The 27,606-nt window shown below is 35.9% G+C and overlaps 1 long non-coding RNA gene across 4 annotated transcripts; it reads right to left on the bottom strand.

Annotated features, from left to right (window-relative positions):
- Positions 1–7: 7 nt before the first annotated feature.
- On the bottom strand, positions 8–27,565 carry LOC106159348 (uncharacterized). 4 transcript variants are annotated; one of them, XR_015330893.1, is made up of 4 exons: positions 27,436–27,565; positions 18,476–19,119; positions 4,145–4,323; positions 8–2,300 (listed from the first exon to the last, which is right to left on the bottom strand). It is a non-coding gene; the product is annotated as an uncharacterized LOC106159348 (long non-coding RNA). The 4 variants fall into 4 exon arrangements; XR_015330895.1 differs by lacking the exons at positions 18,476–19,119; positions 27,436–27,565 and adding an exon at positions 15,938–16,095; XR_015330894.1 differs by lacking the exons at positions 18,476–19,119; positions 27,436–27,565 and adding an exon at positions 8,434–8,572.
- Positions 27,566–27,606: the final 41 nt, after the last annotated feature.

Here is a 27,606-nt window from a genome sequence, read left to right as displayed (position 1 = left end):
TTAGGGCTGAATATATCGTAGTCTTTAAGCCAGCAAAAATAAAAATAAAACAATATTTTGATTTACCAAATATAAGTCAAAGAAGTCTTGATTACTATCAACAATATGTCATTAAGAATAATAACATCCAATACATTTTTCTCATAAAATGTTCAACAAAATGATTCAAAAACAAGATCTAAACAACTTCCTATGTATAAGATGAAATCTATACATTTTGAACAAACTTATTCATAACTTAAAACATTTGAGCTGTACAGATAGCTGTATGATGCAAATGTATACTACATTTCATCAAGATCTTCACACTTGAAAAATACTACCTTTTTGTGATTTATTTTCTATTTGGTTGAGCAGTACACAAGACTATATATCATGAACAATATTCATGTTTGATTTACTGTACGCCCTCAATACAAACTGAAATATTAATGTATTTCATTTATATGAGCAGTTTACAAAGCTATCACAAGTCAAAATCTGAAAAATGCTAGCCATTTAATACAATAAAAATAGATTGAGAAAATATCCTTTGTGCAAAACAGGCACTGCCACTCAGACATCCCTTGGTACGATGGAAACATATTGGTACCATGCAGGCATCCCTTGGTACCATGGAAACTAACACTGGTACCATGCAGTCATCCCTTGGTACCATGGAAACTAGCACTGGTACCATGTAGTCATCTCTTGGTATCATACAGTCATCCCTTGGTACCATTCAGTCATCCTTTGGAGCCATGAGGCCATCTTGTAAAATCATATAGATATCACATGGTGCAGTGAAGCCAAATTGCATTGCCAGGGATCTTTTTGTACCATTTAGACAGCAACAGTTCAACATTTATGTTTGTCCATATATATCTACCTAAACAGTAACAGATCTAGGCACAAGATTAAAAGCATCCACCTATCTGTGTGACATTGGAGCCATCTGTGGCCTTGAGCTTTTTTAATTGTACCTAATAGTTGTAATTTTTGTTGTACCATCTGGAAACATGTAACACCAATAGAAACTGTTTTTCTATATTTATCTATTTACCTAGACAAACAAGCAAATGACATTAACTACTTTTCTATCAAATAATTTTCCATTATGGTGAAAGATCTTGTTTTGGTAAGCATTAAATTGTGAGACCTTTCACACGGGTTCATTATTTCAACAATGGGAACTCTTAACTCAATATGGCATATATAGCACAACATTTAAAAACATTCCCAAGGAATGGTAAGTAAGTACTATCTGTGTCATTTCATTAGTAATTATATGCTTGAATGTTTGACTTTAGACTTTAAATAAAAATTGTTCCTTCAATTATCCAGACAAATAAAAAAAAAAAAAAGAAATTTAGTTAAGCATATCATTTGACTCAAAACAGTGCATTTTCAATTCACACCATATACACCACCTAATATAAAAAAGGGGGTGTACAAAAATTTCCACATTTTGTTTATACATATGAAAACAATGGACAGATTTCTCCCTTACCAGCATAAAATACCATCAATATACTTAATGCTAAGACCTGCTCAGCCAACATGTTATAAAGGACCCAAACCCCTTCTTTAATCTAGAAAAACCATATACACTAACCAATTGATTAACAATTTATCATCATTGTGTTTTTGTTGACCAGTTATCAGTTAGAATAAGGCCATGATACTGGTATGCAGTGTTTGCCTCTTAGGAAAGTTAGTTGCTGGACATAGTCCAGCCATCTTGAAAAGTAGCTGTACTGAATGTCTGCCGGGTGGGAAAACTTCTCAGCCCATTCTGAAAGTTGTCAGCCCCGGGCATTCGGTCCAGCGTTAATTTCTAACACTGCTTGTATGGTTTTGTATGGTATGGCCCATAACTTGTGCAAAATCTATAGAAGACGCCTCTGTCAGACTGGTAAATAGGACTATAAAACACCCACTGGAAAAAAAAAATTGGAAAAATTTTCCAGTTTTTTTTTTCTGACATGGGGATATATCTTTCTGTGTTAATTAATTTCATTAAAAAAATCCCTGGCCCCCTGAATAATATGATTTCTGCAGAACTGCTGTCCTTTGGTTTGAACAGGTCTATAAAAAACCCACTGGGTAAGGATGGCAGAAATGTCCAGGTTCTTTTCAGATGTGGAAAATATCTGTCTGGTTTGAATCATTTTGTACAAATTCCTGGCCCCATGTCAATTGACTGGATCGCTGCTACGTTTTCTCCTTGTTTTCAGAGTCTGTATTGGAACTGCCTGTATTGGCATCTGCACTATAGGGGTCAGCACAGGCAACATTTGACTTCTTGTCTTCACTGTCATCTGAAAGTAGAAGAGGAGCAAAATTTATCATTGAATGTATTAGTTTATCATGCGTGTTAGATAGTTACTGTTGAAATTTTGTGTCTGTACTACTATTGTCTTAGACCTCATTCCCAGAGATTAGATCGATCTAACTTAGATCGACCTAACTCCCTGGGGGTTCATGCTAAGTAGCTGTCAGCCGAACGAGCGCGAAAATTTAATTATCCCCTTTCAGCTTGTAGTAGGCGGGACGGACATTTAAACCGGATTATCTGACAGTAATCTAGTGAGACTCCCCACGGGGATAGATCGATCTAAAATCTATGGGAATGCGCCCTTATTTGTATTAAAATATGAATAACAATTTTTTGTATTGCTTCCCCCCCCCCACTCAATATATTAGTTATCATTTTTAACAAGAATATAACAAATATGATGCTAAGTAAAAATAAATAAACAAATAAATAATCACATAACTGAACATAATCAATCAATCAAAATAAAGAAAACAGATAAATAAACAAGTGAAGAAAATGAGAAGAGTTTTGTAAAGTGAATGGCACTTAGTTACATCAAAGTATCTATCCGCCAATATAGAATTTTCCTCTATTATATATACTGGTACACACAACAGGATTGTGTGGAGAGAAAGCTTTCAGGAAAACATACGGAACCATCAGATTTACCCTTCCACTCTGATTAATTTTTTTTTATCAATATTCCACAAATCGCTGTGGCTCTTCACCAGCAAGAAATTCTACTTTTGAATCTATTTTCTTATCAATATTAAGCAAAGCACTGTGGCTCTTCACCAGCAAGAAATTCTACTTTTGAATCTATTCTATTTTCTTATCAATATTAAGCAAAGCACTGTGGCTCTTCACCAGCAAGAAATTCTACTTTTGAATCTATTCTATTTTCTTATCAATATTAAGCAAAGCACTGTGGCTCTTCACCAGCAAGAAATTCTACTTTTGAATCTATTCTATTTTCTTATCAATATTAAGCAAAGCACTGTGGCTCTCCACCAGCAAGAAATTCTACTTTTATTTTATTCTATTTTCTTATCAATATTCAACAAAGCACTGTGGCTCTTCATCAGCAAGAAATTCTACTCCTGTGGCTCATCATCATCGAGTTATTCTACGTCTATTCTATCATTTCCTGGATACCACCTGTAGATGTCTCTCAAGACAGGAAACGCCTCTACGATTTAATGGACTCGAGAGTCACACCGCCACTATGACATTAGCCAAGAAGAGAAGCAAAACGATATAAAAATCCTACAACAAAGACATAAAAATAGAACCACTCAAACAGACTGTTTGAACGCTGTAATCAAACACACATAGAGTGGGCTGAGTCATTCTGTTGGTCTTCAGTGCAAACCTGTGTCAGGACCCATTCAGAATAGGGGACTAAGTTGTCCGAGGGTCAAATATGGCCGACTCACTTGAATACTTCCCCACGGGATATCTATTCAGTGTCTATTGACAGATTAGAAGGTAAGCTTTGGAGTGGTTCTCCATATTTGACCCTTGGAGTAGTTAGTCCCCTAATTGTGAATGGGGCCTTAGATGAAGGTCCCATTGGGTATTTTCATTACCCAAGAAAGCCACTTTTTATTTCTCAAAGATGCATAAAACATTTATTTCATTAGACAAGAAGTACCTCATTCCTGTGACTTGTTAATGCAGCTTTTTATTTTTCTCCCTTCGTGAAAAGAAGTCATTATACATGGGTGACTCCCGATCGCCACTAAGTAAATTACTTAATTATCAAACATAGCAAAAATGTATCTTTTCATTTATTTTTTTATTTCTTTTGAAGGGGGAATAAATATCATACACATGGTCAATTACCTGATGGTCCCGAAAGCTTAGAAAGGTCAAAGGTTATGTCGCTGGTGCCTACGGCGGCATGCTGTGCATCAAGGATGTCCGGCAACGCATTCCGTCTCCCCGTCCGCCCTGTGTTCACAAATGTTTCGAGCGACGTTGTGGATGTCTCGCAGTCCGTCATCTGCGGCATGAATCACGAGCTGAAAGGGAGTTGAAATTGAAAAGATTAGACTTCATCAATGGGATCAATGTCAGACCTTATCGTACTAACTGTGGATCGATCTATCTCTGAGGGGATTCTCACTGAATTGCAATCAACATAAGCGGCTTACATTTGCATCATGCCTACAGAAGCTGCTAGGGGGTAATTAATTATCCTAAGCAGCTTCAGTAGGCATGCCAGACCTTCTTAAGCTGAAAGCTATTTAGTGAGAAACCCCTTGTAGATGGATTGATCCTCTTAAATCAATCTAGGTATGGGAACCCAGTCAATGATAGTGGAACATTGCACTAGTATCTTTCAAGTGCACAGTTCCCATAATGCTGTACGGCACAAACCGTGTGATGGTGAGACACATGTATGTCTGAAAATTACCACATATATGCATCTTTGTAATCCTGATCTACCCACTAAAATCAACACATTTTAGGCTGATTAAACAGAAATGCCCACAGCTTACGTGACACAGGCGCTGTCAATATTCACATATGCTTCTATGTCTGAACACTACCAGGCATACAAATGTCTACTTGAAATCCCAATCTACAAAATGATGTCAATGAATTCAAGACAGCTGGAACAGAAATGTTCTCAGTTTCCACAAACCAACGCAAGGTGACATAGTAAACATTTCCTTCAACTCCCAAATCTACCCACTGCAATTAACACTTAACAAGACCGCGTTAATCAATCCCGTCATCCTGACGACTAGCAATTAACACATTTAAGACCACTTTCTGACAAATGGTTCACCTTAACTGAGCCCTTAATGACTCTATGCAACACAAAACATCAATTCTCAGCCCACGTGTATGTAACAACTTGCCTGCAGTTAGGAAGCACTGATATGATTTCATATATATACATATAGATCAGTATGGTGATTGCTCATCAAATCTGGTCAACATTCATTCCTGTGTGTGTGTGTGTGTGGGGGGGGGGGGGGGGGCATATTCAGAACAAGAATATCCGCGGGACTAACACATTCATGAAATAAGTATGAAAGCATGCTGCATGTACCTCCAAAAGACAGTGAACAGATTCCCTATGGAAATATGGGGTAAGCTTTCAAGTAGGTCAGCCATATTTGATCTGTAGATCTGTTAGTCCTCGGATCAACTCTGGCTTTGAATGCAACCCATGTGTGTGTGTGGGGGGGGGGGGGGGGGGCAACAGAGGGTATGAAAGAAGGGCCTTTTTTTGACAAGAAAAGGTCCACTCATCTGCAGACTAATTGGTCCATGAATCAAATATGGCAGGCCAACTTCAAAGCATGCCACATAATCCCCGCAAATATTTTCACTTAGCCAAATCACTACTTTTTCATTACTTTTTTTCGAAAAAATGATTTCAATTTGACTAAAGCAAGTCAAATCAACCCTATTTTGTTTAGCCAATTGAAGGCAGTTTTGGCATTTGGATAAACTGGTGAGTGTTAGTGCTACCCCAGAGGTGATTGCATAGCAAACTTTTAAGTGGGTCACCATTTTTGATCCACAGATCAGTTAGTTCCTGGATCAACTTGGTTTCAAACAGACCCTAAAACTGAAAAATAACCTCTGTAATCATGAGTAACTGAAATCATGAGTAACTGAACATGATAACACATATGGACGGCTGGGGAATGACATCATAATCTGATTACTGACTACTTACCAAATGCAAAACAAACTGATTAATCACTTTTCACAATATGTTTTGTCTGTTACTAATGACACAGATGATGAAACAGTTTGTGAAAGTAAGCTAGGCTAGAATGCCTCAGAAAGTACTGTTACAGTATGTGTACTGCATATATGTGAACAACTTGAAATCATAATAATAAAAAAGTAAATAAAAATGAACAGAATGGAAGAGAGAGGTGTTCAAAAATTTTAAGAATTATTACGTTAAAGTAATAAATCAAACAGTAATTATTATTTAAAGTAATAATAATAATGTCTGTTTAGCTGATTGCAATCAGTGAGAGTCACTACAGCGTTAGTGTGCAAAAAATATTACAACCCTGGGGTAGCGCTAGCAAAATTTTTTGCTTAGCCAATCACTACATTTTTGTCAATTTGTTATCAAAATGGTTACAATTTGGCTAAAATATGTCAAATCAAGCACTTTTTCTTTAGCCAATTTAAGTCAGTTTTAGCATTTGGCTAAATTGGCGAGTGTTAGCCCTACCCCAGCAACCTACATTACTCTGAACAGCCCCAAACACTGGAAAATAGATGCTTTTTCGTCAGATTAGGTGATGGCGTACACTTACAATGCAGCCTATGGAATTTATGAATATCAGTATCAGCAAAACACTGAATTTTTGGTCAAAAACAATGTGCCTGAAAAATTTCTACTTCAAGCAATGTGAATAATTCAATGAATTACCATGAAAGCCAATGTGTGAGTGTGTTGGTAACAGCCAGAGAACGTCCCTCTCAATGTCCCCAGGTTATATATCACATTACATCACATTTGCCAGTCACCTTCTCAATGTCCCCAGGTTATATATCACATTACATCACATTTGCCAGTCACCCTCTCAATGTCCCCAGGTTATATATCACATTACATCACATTTGCCAGTCACCTTCTCAATGTCCCCAGGTTATATATCACATTACATCACATTTGCCAGTCACCTTCTCAATGTCCCCAGGTTATATATCACATTACATCACATTTGCCAGTCACCTTCTTAATGTCCCCAGGTTATATATCACATTACATCACATTTGCCAGTCACCCTCTCAATGTCCCCAGGTTATATATCACATTACATCACATTTGCCAGTCACCCTCTCAATGTCCCCAGGTTATATATCACATTACATCACATTTGCCAGTCACCTTCTCAATGTCCCCAGGTTATATATCACATTACATCACATTTGCCAGTCACCCTCTCAATGTCCCCAGGTTATATATCACATTACATCACATTTGCCAGTCACCCTCTCAATGTCCCCAGGTTATATATCACATTACATCACATTTGCCAGTCACCTTCTCAATGTCCCCAGGTTATATATCACATTACATCACATTTGCCAGTCAAAGTGCTCCGGGATAATAGCATACATTAGTTCGTATAATGTTAGCTGGGAGATAGAACATGGAACTTTTTTTTTTTTTATTGCCTGTTTCAGTAAATGTAAACCAATCTTGCCTATTTTTGAAAGCAACCTGCATTTTTACCAAACAAAGCCTCCCAGTAAATTTACAGTAAAACAAAAATATGGTGTGAAAGTTATGGGGTGAACTTCATATGTGTCGGACGGGGACGGTGACGACGGAGACAGACAGACTGATCAGAATATATATACAGACAGAGAGACTGTGCGAGTTGACATATACGTGTCTGTCCCCTTAACATGCCTCTGGCTTATAAATACTATGCCAAATGTTCTCTACTAGTAGCCAAATGATTCAGCTGTACTTTAATTCCATGTCACATTTCAGTAGCTTTTAGGTAGTTCTACACTGTGCTCTTTAAACTGTGACCTTTTTTCTTTTATATTTGGATATAACAACTCTTGTCTTAAACTGTGTAATTCTTCATACTGGTACATATATATATATATATAAAGCATTTTCAGTAGCTTTTATGTAATTATACACCATGCTCTTTAAACTGTGACATTTTTTCCCTTATATTTGAATATAACAACTCTTGTCTTAAACTGTGTAATTCTGCATACATATATACCATAGAATTTTCAGTAGCTTTTAAGTAATTCTACACCATGCTCTTTAAACTGTGACATTTTTTCCCTTATATTTAGATATAACAACTCTTGACTTCATGTTAATTATATTTCACCTTCTTAAGATTTCATACACAGGGGCAAATTAAGGCCATCTTCTGGGTCTTCCGGAAGATGGTCAGATTTTTCAAGTTTACATTAATGGTCATCTAATTTTTTAATTTTTCTGCTGGAAGACTGTCAGAAAATATCTCTGGATCTGCCCCTGATACGTGTACAATCTTTTAGCATGGAGTGTATGCATAATACTTCAACAAAATTATCATTATCATCATCATTACGTTATAAAATACAGAAATTTTAAAACCAGACATGCTAGACAACGCAAATTCACCCACCTGTTTAATCACTAAAGTTGTGAAGTTTAACTTGGAAAGTGTCCAAAACTAAGGCTGCGTTGATAACACTGCCAAACGTGGTTCAATATGAGAAAAAACTCCATACACGAACCTGTATGTACATTTATTTGTCTCCAGCAAATAATTCAGATAAACCAATCCAGCACAAGGACACACGACTATGGTAATTACTCATTTCATTCGCACAAAACGAAATAATACATTTCCTAATAACGATTAATGTTTTTGTTAGTAATATTTGAAATGTTGTTTTTAAAGTTTTGAAAATTTAGTTGTATTTTCGAACAGATGTACATTTAAAGGGTAACTTAACAAAATCGAAAAAGTATACTAAAATTGTACAAGGTGCTTGAAAAGTTAAAATTATTACCGTAGTCAATATTTAAACCTTTTAAGGACTGAAATTATAGCTTGAGAAACAACATCCATTACCTCTCTAGTGTGGATATTTCATACTCAAAGTCTACTCAATATTAATACCACACAGCGGTTGAGTAAACTTTGTCCCGCGTTAAGAGAGAAGTAAATATAGAAAACCTATATTCAAATATAATGAAAAAAAGTCAAATATCAGACTATATAGACCAGGTCATGAATATTTCAGTAGCTATTGGACGAAAATAAATTGAAATATCCACTGGAAATCAAATAACCAAATAAAATTAAATGCTGGACATAATCTGCAAACAAGCCTCGAGGACTTTATAACTACTGACCGAATGATCATACAAATACCGTGTAAGTAATTTGCCCAACACTTCAGGAATAATTAATTGACCAAAGTTTATTTGGCATGTCCTAATGGGTGGTCAGTGAACTGTATACATGTGGTATTGATCAACTGGGCAACTGACCAGTCTTAGACCCTGTTCCCATTCGTAGATTGATCTTAGCAGGATCGACCCAGCTTTGAGGGGTTTCTTGTAAATTACATTCAAAGGTGATGACAAAGAGTTGAATGTTTCCTTGATGATAAAGCCATGTTACGGCTGTCACACATTGCGTTAAATATTACATGAGGATGTATCATCAATTTATGACTTTTAAGAGAATAATTAAAATTATCTACCATGGCCTGTGAAGCACTCTGCGAAAGTACCATTATTATTCAATAATTTTTAAAAAACTGTTTACTACCTCACCCTTCAAAAAATAAAAAAGTAAAATCAGTTATATTAGAAAAGTAAATCTAAAGGCTATTACAAAACCAGTTGGCTTTGCATGAGAAAGTTTATTGTTGTATGTGTCAAAAAGAAAAACGATTATTTTGAATACGTATTTCATATCAGAAATAGTCAGTCTTCTATAAGTAATATTTCCATCACCTACTATATAAAGATACTACAATAACCCATAATGTAATCTGTCACTGTCAAGCTTCTTGTCATCTGGCATTGACGTCAACTAAAAAATTACTCCATACCCGAATACCTGACACAGCCTCACCTATATTTCTTATAGTCATGATCTATTTCTATAAATAAAATAAATCAATACATTAATCTTGATTATTATATATGGTTGACGGAGCAGTGCATAGAAATAAATACAAATTTTCAATGTCTATACCCATAAATGTCTCACATTTACCACATTGTCATCTATTTTTGTTTTTAAAAAAATTATCTTTATCTATAAATAAAATAACACAAAAATTTGAGACATAAATTTGTTTGGAAATTATATTTTAAATGTAGATATTTCAGGCGTTCACACTACGTTAATATCATTAATCAACACTATTTAATGTTTATCACTAATCCACTTCATTTCTTTTTATTAGAGGGACCTTCAAGAAATGCAGCCATCATCAGCCAAATTTCAAATATTCATGCTTATGTTTGTTCTTTTCTTTTAAAAGGCAGGTCATAAGATTATTATTTAAGTTGGCTATGATCAAAGAGACAAATAATTGATGGAGCAGCACACTGAAATAATTATACAAATATTCCATGCCTATAACCAAAACTCTCATTACAGACTTAGCATACTATCATCTATTTTTGCTTTAATCTGATGTTCTATCTCTATAAATAAAAAAAAAAATCAATACAAAAAAATTCTATTTGTATAGTTAAAGAAGTAGAGTACACAAATAAATACAAAACGAGGATGTTTGCGTCTAGGAAAAGCAGAACAGATTGGCCAAATTACAAACATGCGATATCCGGTGTATTGGCATTGTCATTTGCATGCATCGTGATATGTGTTAACATGGTACGGAAGAATAAGGAGGAGAAATATACTAGCTGATACATAATATTTGCCTAAAGATATAAACCACATCCGTCTCTTTTTTAGGGTGCTTTCCCAGAGATTTAGATCGATCTAAAGATTAAGATTTAGATCGACCTAACTCCCTGGGGGTTCTCGCTAAATTGCAGTCAGCCGAGCGGGCACCATAGTTAATTACCCCCTTACAGCTTTTAGTAGGTGGGACAGACGCTTAAGCCGGCCAAGCCGACAGTAATCTAGTGAGACTCCCCACAGGGATAGATCGATCTAAAAATCTATGGAAATGGGGTGTAATATATATCTAAGATAGGTAACTACCCAGAGAGCACTGTAGAGAATTCAGATTTTCAGAGTTACTTTCACAAATTAAAGGAACAAATAAAACTGCAAACTGGTATTAAGATAAGATGGGTTTTTTTTGTCTACTTTAGGATAATTTATCTCATTTAGTCCACTAAAATGAATTGACTGTTTCTCTGAGATATAAAACAAATGAATTCTTTCTTCAAACTTCAAAAAATAGGTATGAAGTTTTATAGAAAGGGGCCATTGCTGACTTATCTAGTAGCACACAAATATAGTAGACAAAGATATTGGTCTAACAGTTAAAACCGACTTTCAGTGAGTCTTTAGTTAAACATGTAATGCCCCACGCAGGCACTCTATGTAGTCTGTCTCTCACTGGTCAAAAATAATACTGGGTGAAAAAAAAAATAAATAAAAAGAGATCTTAGGCAACATTAAGGTTATATACCAGGCCAAAACTAGTCTGAGGTTTCCTTGTTGCCTGGAGCTGATTTCATATCGCATCCTAATCCACATCACGCTCAACACATGCATTAAACGAAAACATGGACACACACCTGGGGGCTGTAGAAAGTTGTTGATGGTAATAACTCAATAATTTTGAACAACTTTAATAAATCATCAGACCCCTTCCCAAATAAAGAAGTAACAAATTCTTATAGGTCAAACATTAAACCAACTTTTGGTGAAAGTCTTTGGTTAAACTATATAGCTAGCCCCATGCAGGAAATCTATGTTGTATGTCTCTCACTGGTCAGAAATAATACTGGTTGAATGAAAAAATAAAATAAAAATAAATAAATAAATAAATAAAACCATACCTTAGGCAACATTAAGGTATTATATCGGGCCAAAACTGGTCTGGAGTTTCCATCTTGCCTGTAGGTATTTCATGTCACATCCTAATCCACATCACGTACAACATTTCAATCACGTGCATTAAATGCATTAAACGAACACACACGGACACACACCTGCGGGCTGTAGAAAGTTGTATACGGTAATAATTCCATAACTTTGAAATATTTTAATAAATGATCACACCCCTTCCCAAATAAATAAATAAATTAATTAATTAATAGATAAATAAAAAATAGATAATTTAATAAATAAAATGTTCGGAAAAAAAGTTTTGTAAAATCAGTTGGCTTCATGTTAGAAAGTGAATTGTTGTGTCTAAAATGATAAACTTAAGTAATATAATATCAACAAAGGTTGAGCATAACATATTAAAAATCCATTTTCATTTGTCTTAATCCTGTGCACTTAGTGACCAGTGCTAAATGATTTAATGTCAGTAACATCGAGATGCATCTGTAGTACCACTTTTTAAAATTACAAAAAAAAAGATACAAAATATCAAACCTTTATTGTCAGTTGAAAATTTACAGCAATTACCTTAATATCAATCCATGCCTTCCTCTCCATCAAGCAAGGATTTAAACAATCAATCCCAGTCCCTCAGCAGCTGTCACCCTGGAGAGCTTGAACAAGCCACCTGCCTCATACAACTCAAACAATCCAATAATAGCGTTTAATAATTTAAGTCAGGAGATTTAAGCATTTATGGCATCTTGTCATCCTTGTACTAAGTGCACTAGAAGATCCTGAATTTTGATTATGTGACAAAAAAAAAAAAATAATAATAATAAAACATTATGGAGTTTTTTCCTTCAACCAACAAATTAAAAAAAAAAAAATTAAAAATCAAAGACAGGGACATTTTTACTAAGGGGAACAAGGTAAGAAATAATGTTGCTTGGTTTTGTCTTGTTTTACTTCACACATATATACATACATACAACTCAGCTATCCAATAACAGCATTCAATAATTGAAGTCAGGAGATTTTAGCATTTATGATAGCTTGTCATCCATGTACTAAGTTCACTAGAAGATCCGAATTTTGCTTACGTGACAAAAAGAAAAAAAAAATCTGGACTTGTTTCTTTCAGGCAAAAATTCAATGTAATAGACAAGGGTAATTTTACTAAGAAATTTAGGGAACAGGGTACAAAATGTTTCTTGGTTTTGTCTTTTTTCACTTGACATATAATTATTTTCCAGGGGGTTGGGGGGGGGGGGACCCCTGAAGCTGGGGTTTATCCCCCTCCTGCCATCAACTGACATTGTCGAAGGTTGACTATGGCAAAGTGTCCTTTATTTCTTCAACCCAACAAAACTGGCTCTTCCCATTTCATTACACTCACTTCCACATGGGAAGATGTAGAGCAGAATCCAATAATGACGTTCAATAATTCAACTTGTGAAACATAAACATTTATGACAGCTTGGAGAGAAAGATCGAAGAATGCCCATGTTTGGACTATTATCTTTACATGCATGCCCTGCACCAGTTAAGAGTTTTCCCAGTCTTCAATTTTACTTTAGATACCACCAGACCATAAAAATCCAATAATTTTACTGAATAATTTTCCTATATGTATGGTCTTCTAGTCCAGACCTACATTCAGATATATACTGGTCATGATTCCATTTCTCATTTCTATCAAGTACTAGTAACTGAAATTTGATCCTGTCAGATTTGTTTATAATCCATTTATTTATCTTTTTTTAGTTGTTTGTCCCTTTATTTTTATGGATTCATTTATTTACCAATCAGTTTAGCTGTCTGTCTGTCTAGATCAGTAACTAGAAAAGGGAGATGCATGCATGCGGATTCACAAAGGTCGGTTAACAAAATTTTTTAGAACTTGGGGTTCTACATGCCAGGCTTTAAATCAATGTCTCCTAAGGTAAGTTCCCAATCAGCTTTGGGACTCGGGGTGCTTCATGTCAGGATTTAAATCAATGTCTGATATTGGCAGTTGCATCAGCTGAATCTACCAGCATGATCGACAGTGGAATATTTCAAAATGAGGGTATCAATATGATAAAAAATGAAAACCCAGCTAAGTCTGCCATTTCATCAGCATCGTTTAATGCACTTTAAATTACAATGATAGTTTCTTCATTAATACTGAAATATTAAAAGGAGAATAGCTGTGTAGCGGTCGTTTGAGGTGACATTTACTGTAACTTTGAAACCAGGCCTCAATTTTCAATCTTCAATAACTAAATATTTATGGACCACTGACCATATGACAAATATCCATTGTCATCTTTTCATTCCCATGTCATCCATACTTAATAAAATGTCATTCTCTATTCTCCACAAAATGTCATTTTCTATTCTCAACAGAGATCAAGAATATCCTGTACATAGCATCTTACCTCAAATGTAGGTTTAAATGTTACCATAGTTCAGACCTGTAGCCAACTATTTCAAAAGGGTTGGGGGGGGGGGGGGGGTATTTTTAGAAAAAAAGTGGACCTCCCCCCCCCCCCCCCACCCCCTTCCCCAGTTGACCCAATCTGAGCTATAATGTAGAGACTAGATCGAATTTTGGATTATAGTAAACTTTTTCTATGCTGATCAGCTGTTTTTATTCTGCCCCCTCTTCTTTCTTGGGTACATGAGTGGGGGGAGGCGATGGAGAAAGGGGCTACCTCTGATGCAGGGGTGGGGGGGGGGAGGAGGGGGAGGGGCATGTCACACTGTGCACCCCCCCCCCCCCCCTTTCTGGTCCTGCCATTGCAATGGCTTTATATACTGCTCATACTTGATAACGGTCACAATTTATCACAATTACTGCCATCTGGGTGGTCGCCAAGTGCTCAAGTGCTCTGTTATGTTCGCGCCATGCAATATTTACGCAATGACACCTTTTACGTAGAATATATTGCCACTGGGTTCTAATTCTGGCTGGGTCTCAATGTGCAGGGTAAATATTACCAAGTGGTTATGTTGACTTAATATGTGGACTGCCTATGATGTGGTTTGAGTTTGTACTTGATAAAATGAGAGAGAGAGAGAGAGAGAGAGAGAGAGAGAGAGAGAGAGAGATGAGTTTAACAGAGGGCGAGAGAGAGAGAGGGAGAGAGAAAGAGAAAGTAAGAGTGAGAGAGAGGAAATTTGAAAGGGAAAGATCAAGAGGGAGAGAGGGAGAGAGAGAAAAAGAGTGAATGAGAGAGAGATATGCAGTTCTAACATAATGAATTTGAGAGAGAGAGAGAGAGAGAGAGAGAGAGAAAGAGAGTAAGGAAGAAAGAGAAACAGAGAACAAAATGGGAGTAAAAGACAGAGTGATTGAAAGAGTCCTACAGCTAATGTGGCAAGCAGTCTTAATTTAGACTACACATATAGATTTTTTCTCCAGTTCTGTTTGTAAATCACTACCCACCTCATTTTTCTTTAATGCGCTTATAAATACACTACTAGTACCTTACGGTAGGCATTCAAGCTGATTTTACCCCCCCAGCAGTCTAGAACAACAGCCCAAGGGCTCACATTTAAACACAACAGGTAACAGAGAACACATGACACCTTTTGTATCTAATTTTCAGACAGTGCTTTCTACAACTATCAGCACCACTAACCGGCGTCTAATCACCCTCACACATCTACTCCTGGGGTAGCGCTACCACTCACCAATTTAGCAAAATGCTAAAACTGACTGAAATTGGCTTAACAAAATAGGGTTGATTTGACTGATTTTAGTCAAATATAAACCATTTGGACAAAAAAGTGATGAAAAAGTAGTAAATTGGCTAAACTAAAATAATTGCTAGCGCCACCCCAGTACTATATTATCCACCCTCATTAACCCACCTACCGGTATATGCACTATATCAGATCTGCATCAGAATTTACCAAGTGATTGTTGGTTTACACTTACTAGTACCTTACCAATTTACCCGTTGCTCAATCAATGCTACACCTACTGTATTTAATTCTCAGACAGTGCCTGTAAACTATCAACACCACTTTATGTCTAATCACCCCCAACCATGCACCCACCCAACTACTAACCACCACCCAACCCCCCCTTCACACTATTTTTATGGATTTCATCAGACCTACATCAGAATTTTACGCTTACCTCACCAAGTTTGCCCTAATGCTCAATCAGTTCTTCTCGAGTCTGGTGTATTAGTAGCTATACGTTCAAGTATTGATCACGATGCCCGGAAGGCTGTGTGTGTCTTTAGAGGGCATCAACAAGCTCAGACACAAGGTTCAATAGCAAACAGGCCAACTAGAAATGGTTGTTTGCCAAGCCAAATTGACATCAAACTCAATTAGCAACGATTTCACAGCTACGATCCGAGCTAAACATCTCTCGGTAATCTGTTTGATCAGGGACCATTAAATTCCTGCCCGAAGCGGGAGAGAAGACAGAGATCATACAAATATGGTTACAGATGGCGATTGCACATATACCGTGTACACATATCCCTAAACATTTATGATCAAGCCAGAGTTTATTTAGAGCTACAGATCCAATCAAGGATTTTTGATCCAATGCATGACTTTTTTATGATTTTTTTCAAATGGCCATGTGTGCACATTTATCTGTCAGACATCACAAAAGTATAGAACTTTGCAGAGATGATGGTTGGAGAGAAAGAGAAAAGGAGAACAATAAGTTTGAGAGAGAGAGAGAGAGAGAGAGAGAGAGAGGAATGAAGAATGAAATCAGTTTGAGAGAGAGAGAGAGAGAGAGTTCTGAAAGTCAACCCCAAGTCACTGATTACTGCATTGATTTTTTATGGTAATTTAATCATCTGCAACTTCCGCTAGATCATCGAACTTGGCTGTTTGTTCTGACTCAATAAATCATTTACGTTTCCTTGCCAGTTTTAGCACTTAATTGAACTGATGGTTTACCCAATCTCGAGAAATTCAGTTCCAAATTAGTAACTTCTCCTTCAAAAATCTCATTAAGGAATAACTGAATTTTGATTTTGGGCTGTTTTTCTGAATCATGACCGATTCAAAAAATTATTAAATAGAAATAAGTAAATTGTATATGTTTTTGAATTGTTCATGAATAGGAATGATAGGATTTCTAAAACAAGTGCACTAGAAAATAATTTCCACATGATGTTTTTAAGTGAAATATTTAATCATCTGATCCTTAATCAAATACTTCTGATCCCATGATGGACTTGCTAATAAATACTCTATTTCACCAAATAAAACATTAAAAATTTCTTTTCAACTGAGGAGGGGCTTCTATGTTGAAATAATGTTCTTTTGAGGATTCATAAGGGCTGCTTTTTAAGAAATCAAATCTGATATTTAATGTATACTATCTGGGGTAGCGCTAACACTCGCCAATTTAGCCAAATGCTAAAACTGACTTAAATTGGCTAAAGAAAAAGGGCTTGAATTGACATGTTTCAGCCAAATTATAACCATTTTGATAACAAACTGACAAAAATAAGGTGATTTGGCTAAGTGAAAAAAATTGCTAGCGCTACCCCAGACTATCCATGTTTCAAACTGTCCTGATGTCATAATTTCTGTAAATTCTGTATAGATCTACACATCTTCCAAAGCTACTAGACTTTTCTTTTCCAATCGGGGTCTGAAGAGCGAGAGAGAGAGAGAGAGAGAGAGAGAGAGAGAGAGAGAGAGAGAGAGAGAGGGAATTACACCATCTATTTGTAATTAGCAAATCTAAAATTTGCTTGTAAATGTCAACACTTTGCCCTTCATCATAAAGGCTCTACATATCCAAACCTATAAACATAATCATTAGTCATAAACATGCTTCAGCGTTTTAGACAGCATCCACATTGTCACACTGTACAAGTTGGGTTGGTCCAACTCTTTGGGTGAATTCCCTCTTAATTGCAATCAGTGGAATCAGCTTAATTGTACGACATGCCTCCTTGAGCAGCTAGGGGTAATTAACTATTGTGTACTGATTAAGCTGATTCCACTGATTGCACTTATCCCTCGCCTAGTTGAACCGATCCAGCTAGTACCATGTGAGAATCTGAATGTTCCCCTAAAAGTTTCGAGTCTATGAGTCAGTATATTGTGCTGAAAATAGAGACTGGTGAATTTCACTATCGAAAGTAATATTATAACTGCTAAACAACTGGGAGCACTTCTGCAAAATTCCCCTATTGAAAGAACAGGCAGAACATTGCCAAATTATCAGACTGAGTGTAAGGCTCTATTCCCATAGATTTTAGATCGATCTATCCCCGCGGGGAGTCCCACTAGATTACTTTCAGATAATCCGACTTAAATGTCCCTCCCGCCTACTACAACCTGTAAGAGGGTAATTAACTTTCATGTCTGCCCGGCTGACAGCTATTTAGTGTGAACCCCCAGGGAGTTAGGTCCATCTAAAGTAGGTCGATCTAATCTATGGAAATGGGGTGTAAAACTAATCAGCTTAACCTACTGCGCAGTATTACTAGACTTAACACAATTTGGTACTACTAGCATTCATTACTAGTATTCCTTCAATTAAACATATATATATATGTATATCACATACGTTGGGTCATAGGCATTTGAAAAATATAATGGTACCAAATAATAATAACAATGATTTCAAACAAACAAATGAAGTATACATAAATGACATAAAATAAATAAATAGATAAAGCCAACTTACCATCTAATCCTCAAAGGCGTGACGAGCACTTGTTGAAGCAGCCGTTCTTTTGACTAGATACAAAAACCCTGACAAGTTTTCCCCAAGACACAAGATGCCAGGTAATGCCAGGTCCAGCTCCACTTTGTCGCTTCTTTTATCAACTCCTAATTTTGAGTTCTGTTATCCAATATTTTACCCTTGTTATCTATTTCCTTTCTTTTCTATCTTCCTTCTCTTTCCTTTGCTTTCTTTTGAGCAATCAATAAATCAATTTCTAATTGATTTTTTTTCAGACTAATGAACTTGTAAAGAGAAATCCTCTCACAGCCTTGTGTACGACTTTCTGTGCCAATTTTCTTCGAATGCCTCAAAGAGAATTAAACTGAGACTTTTTCGGGATGGAACTGTCCCATTGAAAATTGCCTTCTCAGATAAACAGCGTTACTATCAACAGCAAAAAGCCTTGTAACGTAATATATCGCACCTTTTTCCTTTGCCTTCTTCTCCTCTGCAGCAAAATGGCCAAGGCACAACAAATCTGTAAAATATACCCTGCTCCGAGGATAATCCTTTCTCTTAGGCGCTAACAAATTGCTCCATAGTTTCCTTGGCAATTAATGTGGCTGGATTGAGCTGTGGGGGGCTTTTGTTTGCTGATGTCACTAAAAAGAAAAGTTAACACATATATAAATTACACAAAGATTTCTTATATGCTAAGTACCAGACTACTAGTACCTTATATTCTGGACTCTAGAAATAAAAGAGAGAAAAATAAATAGGATGAAAAGAGAAATATAACAACAATAACAATAATAAACACCCAAGCAAGTACATAACTCAGTAAATGATTACGTCTATAAATAAGAACAGCCAAATGACATCTTTCAATCCAATTCCAAATGCTTAAATATTTGTGCATGCACCAGAAAGTGATGCAGGCCCTAAAGTCATTACCCTCTTTTTGTTTTTACCATAACCATAATTATCAAGCTCGGCCATATTGTCCTCGCCACCATGCATCGATATTCTGGAACAGTTTAATGGCTTGGAATTCACACCAAGTCCCTGGATGTCGATGACGAGCTTTGAATTAACAACGATAACTAGACTTAAGTGCAGATCTCTTGCCTTTCTAAATGGGATCAATAATTTCAGTTGTGTGACGGTTTGGGAAAAATGTTTTTAGTTCTAACTTCCAGGAAATGAGGCCCTTGATTGAAAAGCCCCGATTGTGTTTCTACGGCAATCCTGCCTATTTTTAATTACAGTAACCACTTTAGGATTGGATTAAGAGGGTGGTAAGGATCACAATAGTGAAACCTCTACATTCTGAGTTTTCGAGGAGTGAAAATGTTTTCTGTTTTCATCAACACTAGTCTCTTTTTTCTCCTGTTATTTCCATAAACCAAAGTCAATGCAACTGGGTTGGGAATGAAATTCCAGGAAACGGGGCCCTTGATTGAGAAGCTCCGATTGTGTTTCTACGGTAATCCTGTCTATTTTAAATTACAGTAACCACTTTAGGATTGGATTAAGACTAAAGAGGGTGGTAAGGATCACAATAGTGAAACCTCTGCTTTCTCAGTTTTCCAGGAATGAAGATGTTTTCTGTTTTTGTCAACACTTGTCTATTTTTTCTCCTGTTTTCAATAAACGAAAGTCAATGCAACTGGGTTGGGAATGAAAATATTATCTGTTTATGTCAACACTTGTCCATTTTTTTCTCCAGTTTTTCCATAAACCAACATCAATGCAACTGGGTTGGGAATGAAAATATTTTCTGTTTATGTCATCTCTTGTCAATCCTTTTTTCATTTTTTTTCCATAAGCTTAAAGCCCACATCAATACAATTGGATCCGCTCTCACAAAAGTGATGTAGCCTGAAAAGAGCAATTGCAACTTTAAGGTTACATAGGAAGTCAAACCTCTGCTGCTAAACCCTACCAAATGCCATCACCAAAAAAAAAAAAAAAAAAAAATGAAACAGATATTTTCTGCTTTCTTTCTGCGCTACTGTATGTACAACCCTCGGCCATTTCTGCCACCTCTCACCTCATTGGTGGACCTCATTGGTTTCATTGCTGGACCGCTGCAGGGTCTGTGTCTTTGGAGGCAGGGAGACCATCAGCAATTAGTCAGCTCTGCTTTAATGTGCTTAGGCCATATTTGATCTGAAGATGTGTAACCTTGGGGCATATTCCCAGACATTTACATCGATCTATCCCCGTGGGGAGTCTCACTAGATCACTGTCAGATAATCCGACTTAAATGTCCGTCCCGCCTACTACGAGCTGTAAGGGGGTAATTAACTTTCGTGCCCGCTCGGCTGACAGCTATTTAGCGTGAACCCCCAGGGAGTTAGGTTGATCTAGTTTGGATCGATCTAATCTCTGGGAATGGGGTCTTGCAGATCAACTTGTTCGGAATATTGTTCTAAAATGTTGATCACATCAATCTTAAAGTTAAGACCAAATCTAATACTTGAAGGGATAATAACTCTTCGTATAATATCTTTATTTCACAATAAAAACATTGTGAACAACTCAAAGAAATATAATACATTCTGTTTTACCATACAAACGGCAGTTTTAGCTATTATTCTGATATCTGAGCTTGTCTTCAGACTACGTGACCTCCATTGATGGCTATACTCTGTTATAATCTCTTAAGCAATTTTAACAAAAAACCAAACTTTTTAGAAAAAAAACCAGGGAATAACTTTGAATGTAAAAACGGATTCATTAACCATTGGTAAGTATGGGAAAATTGTTGTTTACTCCAGGAAAATTCATTTTTTGGCCGAAATGAAGAGTTATTATCCCTTTAAAGTTAAGACCAATTCTTATGTTTAAAATGGTTCCTTTGTTAAATCAGCCCCTGAAGGAGTATCATGTACTGGTATGGCTACTAGTACTAGTACAACTCTTGGTAAAGGTATTACACCCCATTCTCATAGATTAGATCGACCTACATTGGATCGACCTAACTCCCTGGGGGTTCACGCTAAATAGCTGTCAGCCGGGCGGACACGAAAGTTAATTACCCCTTAAAGCTTGTAGTAGGCGGGGACGGACACTTAAGGGGGATTATCTGACAGTAATCTAGTGAGACTCCCCGCGGTGATAGATCATTCTAAAAGTTGTGAGAACAGAGCCTAAATGTTATTATATAACATTAATCATAAAATCTATGAAACTGGGATTACCTAGAATCTAGCTAATGGATCCAGGGTTCAGACATTATCTACCCATTGACACGTCCCTGACAGAACGAGACACTGAAGTGTTTTTCTATTGTCCGTAGCACACTCAGCAAATTATCACAGCAATAATGACAACAACAAGCAGTCACTCGAACAGGAACATCAAAGGTTTACCTGTTCTATGCCTTGAATATAATGCAAGGTTATTATGTACGTCAGACAGCACTTAGCAGCTTTTCGTCCGCACAAATCTGCTGCTCCGATTCTGGATTTCATGACTTTTCATGTGGTTTCCCCACATCTAATGGAAAGGATGCGCGTCAATTTGGTTCTTATTCCAACACGCGATGTAAAAAAAAAAAAAAACAAACTTTTTATTAATTTTTAAGATAACTGAAGCCAGGTAATCCAAAAATCACAAAAAGTCATACCTGGCGGTTCAAAATATTTTATTTAATATGCATGATCAAATATAATAATTAGTGAAATTACAACAAAAACACATACAAATATAATTATATGCCTAAGTTCTTCCTTACAAGCATCATTCATCTCATTAGTTATTAAAGGGATAACTACCATTTGTTCGAGCCAAAAAATGGATTTTTCCGGGTTTAATGACAATTTTCCCATAATTACCAATGGTTAATGACTCAATTCCGACATTCAAAGCTAGCCAAAGCTATTTCCTAAGAAGTTTGGGTTTTTTATAATAATCTCTTAAGAGATTATTAAGGAGGTATCTAGCCATCTATGGAGATCATTAGTTCAATGACAAGGACAGATTCAAGAATAATTGCAGTAACTGCCATTTTGGTGATAAAATAGAATTTATTATATTTCCTTGAGTTGTTTACAATCTATTTATTGTAAAATACGGATCACAGGGAGTTGTTATCCCTTTAACCTTGGAAGATTTTGTGCATATCATTTTCAAACAAACTATGTTTGATGTGTGCCCCTGAATGAATTAATAAAGGTAAGACTTTACTATTAAATAATATTAAATTTTCCCTTTTTTGTTTTAGATAGGAACATTTATTATTTTACCTTCAGTAATATATCTGCTATAATAATGATATGATTATTCAGCGAGACATAAGTGTGTATTCCGTATTTGAAAAATTAGTGGTTTTCGTAAAGACGAGATTATACGTGATGTCAATATTAGTCATACGCCATTTTTTTTGCAGGAAGAAAAGAAATCTCTCTCTCTCTCAACTGAATTTATAAAACCAGACTATATGTTTTTTTTTTTTTTTTTTTTTTTTTTTTTTTTTTTTTTTTTTTTTGTCTTGAATATGGTTCTGGCTTCAACTAATATACTGTACTGAAGTGATTGTCTTTGACACACATCTGGCTTCTTCTTATACTGGAGTTAATGATTTTATTTCCTGTTGCCAACAACATTTCTAAAGAAGCCAGCTGAATAAGTATGTGTGATTTATCATCATCACTGAAACAAGGCAGCCATTTGGAACACTGTTGCCTTAAAATACTAATCAAAAATCCATCTAAAAGGTTATCAGAAACAGAGATACCAAGGTTTTCAAATTCATTACAAAATAACTTATTTAAATAAAAAACTAATTCCAAGAGTTTATCTATAGATAATCATATAACACTTATAAATTGGCAATCAACACTGCTGAATAAGAATATAAGTTCTGAATAATTGTTAGTCTGCAATCTAATGAATCCAGCCATTTAAAGTGCTTACACAGTTACTATCATAAATATCAGTCAGATTTGGTGTTTTGACTTGTACGAAATCTTTAGACATCACAACAAACTTTTTTCATCAAACAACAAGCTGTTTATGTCATTATGAAAAATCAACAATAATAATATATATAAAACTAGCTAAAAGGTGATGAGTAACCATTCTTCTAAGTTGAAGAAAAAGAGGGGGAATCATAATAGTTATTCTTTGTTTTCCTCCTGTCATCCCACTGTTATCCCACTTCAATCCCATTGCTATCCCAGTTATTTCAGGTTTTCAACTCTTATTCTACTGTTTTAGCACTTGGCTAAATTGGCGAGTGTTAGCGCTACCCAAGCCTCCCATTCTCCCACTGTTATCTAAGCTATCCCAGTTTTAAACCAGTCACCAGCAAGCCACGCATATCAACTCCATTAACAAATATGACATGCAATGCATTTAATTTCCTGAGTAATACAGAGGTCGGAATAAAAACAGCTCAATACTCCTACGGGAAGAGCATATATAAATGTTTCCCGGTAATTGATGGATAACATTATCTATGGTAATAATGATGATCAATTTGCTAAAGCGGGAAACCCTGTCAGGGGTGTCCTTCGGAACATTCCCAGGCTTCATCTGTCATGGCGTTGCTTGGTTACTAAGGCATCGAAACAATGGCCAACAGAGGGAGTTGTGGATGAAAGGTCGCCGAGCAAAATTAACATTTACGATATTTTCCTTTAACAGAGGTTTTCTATACTGAAATTGGAACTTAATGACACAAAGGAGCTGAAGTCTCTAACTGGTCTAAGTTAAAATGTTCAGACTGAGAATATAAAAGCTCAATTTCAGTCCCAAATAAGACCGGGTTCCCATAAACATATCATACTAGCAGGATCGACTTACCTCCGAGGGGATTCTTCCTAAATTGCATTCAGTTTAAGCAGCTTTAATGTCTGTCACACCCACTAAAGCTACTGGGGCGGGGAGGGGGGGGGGGGAAGGGGGTAATTAACTATTGTGCATGCTTAAACCAAATGCTAGTTAGCCAGAATCCCCAGGAAGACAGATCAATTCTGCTAGTACGATAGGTTTATGGGAATGGTCAGTAAGTCTGTAGAAGTATGGCTTGTTTAAGACTTAAACAAAGAATGTCTAAAACAAGCCATTTAGAACAGCAAATAATTTACGGCTTCATTTTTGCTGATTCCTCCTGTGCATGATTTTTCTTAGAAATTTTCCTTAATTTGATTTTGACATGATTTTCCTTAATTTCAAATGTGAGTGTGTGTGTGTGTGCATGTGTGTGTGTGTGTGAGTGAGTGAGAGAGAGAGAGAGAGAGAGGGAGAGCGCCCATTTGGAAATATGATTGACACTGTGGGTTTGAAATCAATGGTTTAACTTTAATGTGTGATATTTATTCTACGTACTGTAAGGGTTATGACACTTCGATTTTCTCTGCGATGCATAATTGTGTTCTCATTCAAGTCCTTCTTTTTCTAGTTCGCATAAATCTTATTATACGTACCCTAGGCACATTATTAATAATCTAAACATAAGTTACAACTTAAAGAGTATAGTCTATAGACTACTGTTTGAGTTCCAAATCGTCCCAAAAATAGCGAGCGCAGACGTCCCTAGGTGGCGTTAGTTGTTCTATTTCGCGAAGCGCCATTAAAACTGTCCCCAGAGTATCAGATTTCAACCCGCTCTTACAATGCACGGCGTGTCTCAACTACTGCATCGGGAACAACCCTACCTTAACACGTGATAGAGAACAGCTGTTACTTCCTTTTGGGTATTGTTTTCGCGATCTACGAGAGGTCAGAAGTGAAAATTTTTAAGGGCAAACTTTTAAACTGATTTATTTTTTGAAGTCGGCAAAGGGCGGCAAGACAAAATATATGCCATGTAGAAGAACAAGGACTAAGGTTTCTAACCAACATTTCAGATTTTTGGGCAAATTTGGGCAAATATTTTTTTTGTAATTTATTTCAACGCCCCCCCCCCCCCTCTCGCACACGCTTGTTGACCGCAGCCAGTCGAGGTCAATTTTTACTGCGTACGCTTAACAAAAATGTAACATCGCTTGCATACATCAGTTAGAAGTGATAATAACAGAGAAAATCCTGATTGTGATGAGTTTGTTGGGAATCATGGTGAAATGCACTAAAAAGTTTAAGCCTGAGTGGACTTTGACAAGCTACTTTGACATAATAATTTAACTCTGAGCAGGTGTTTTCATCCGTTTTGCGGCATCAATACATTGAATAATCCTGACTCTTCTTCTTGGTTGTCTGGTTTAGCAAGGAGTTGTAACTTCTTGTGTTTAGCGTCTCTGTCTGATTATAAAGGTCTTTATGGGGCCTTGACAGATTTATTATTGATTAATTAATTAATTATTATTATTATTATTAAATTTTTTTTTTTTTTTGGTGTGTGTGTGTGTGTGATTTACGTATGCTGTTTACACATTTTTGCCAAAGACTTCAAATGACCTGGAAGGTGTGAATATTGTTAAGTCCCTTTTGGAAATTTCTATGTACATGTAGGTATTTGTGTGAAGAACTTTAGATTTAAGTATATGTATATAATTATATTTATATCTAGAACTTTAAGAGATGGACGTACATCGAAATAAAAAATTTTTTTTTTTTTTGAGGAAGCCAACAAGAGACAATAGGTTATCCATTTTTTTTTTGTGATTTACTAATGTTGTTTTTATATATCTCCGTGCCAAAGACTTAAAATAGCTCAAGTTCCCTTTTAAAACTTACTGTCATTTGTATTGATATATTATATTTACTTTTTATATATGTAGACTTCTGTAGTATAGTTGAACCAACAGCTTTTTAAAACTAAAATAATCAGTTTTGTGGTGCAAGAATTCCCTATAACAGAGGTTAAATCACATTTGTGTATTCTTTACTTAAATTGATAGACAAATTGGAAGCACAAATATTGTTACAGATAATTCTTATACTTTTTCAATATAATCTTGGATCAGAAAACTCTGTTAAGTCACATGAATTAAAAAAATTAAGTCTATCATTCATACATGGCAAGTTAATTTTCAATGATATTTAAGCTTTAAAACATTTATGCATTACTAGTAGGTTTAAATAGTAGTATCACAGGTGCTACATGTATATAGCTTGATTTATTTTCTTTCAAGCTCACCAGATATTGTTTTCTGACATGAAATATATAATTAAATTTTGGTTTATACTAATATCAAGACAACTGCTGGAGAGAGAGAATTTTATTACAAACTGCCTTATCAGCATTTATAAGCAGGGGTGATGGAAATATGCATGGGGGTAACATCCTCAGAAGTGGGAGCATTTTTATTTTTTGCTGGAAGTTTATCATAAAAGAAAATTATGTGCCATGTACATACTATATATATGTGTTCGATACTAAGGAGTAAGAGTACATATGCAAGAATAACCTTATGATCCCCAGGGTGTGGGTTGTTCCTGAGTTTGAATGATTGTTTTTTTTTCACAATGACAATTTGCCACTTATACTATTAATTTTGTACTAATACTCATATGTAAGACAACTATTCTGCCAAGAGTTTTAGTCTTGTTGATTAATAAAACCTAAGAAACGTGTATTTTCTAGCATTTACCGTCAAAAAATCCTTCATTTTGCTTAATTCACATGCACATAACTCTGCTTAAGAAAATGCTAGAACCAAAATTTAAACTTTGGGTTAATGCCCAACTTCTATACTTAATGTGTGCCAAATTTCAAATGTCTGTGACAATATAAAGGGGATGAAAAATGATGGGGGCAACTTTTGTCTCATTTTTGAAAATAGCGCCTGAAAAAAAGAACAAACATGGTGTTACTAAAACTTGAATAACTTTTGATCTAAATGAGATAGATTAAAAATTTAAATTGATTATTCATACTCAAATGTGTGGCTATCTGTGCACAAAATTTCAAGTCTCTAGCTCACTTAGAAAAATATCATGTGTGCACCCTACCAAAAAAGTTGTCCGCAAATAACACTTCGACTTTTCGATTTAACGTAACTTACTTTCTGGGACAACGAACCTACCTTTTTTCTATGATAAAACACTCTCTTCCTCTAGTCTGTCTGACAGGACTTAATAGGGAAGCATCCCGACCGCTTTTATCTGGATTCTCTACAACACAATCAAGAAGTGTTTCAGCTGCTCAAATTGAGGTCAAGGCCACATCGCTTTTTTTTTCACATTTTTATTTTAGA

The sequence above is a fragment of the Lingula anatina genome, chromosome 8 (genome assembly GCF_051362555.1).
Source record: "Lingula anatina isolate TDL-2025a chromosome 8, LinAna3.0, whole genome shotgun sequence".
Taxonomy (NCBI): Eukaryota; Metazoa; Brachiopoda; class Lingulata; order Lingulida; family Lingulidae; genus Lingula; species Lingula anatina.
Note: the sequence above shows the minus strand (reverse complement) of the source record. Positions and strands in the feature narration are given on the sequence as shown.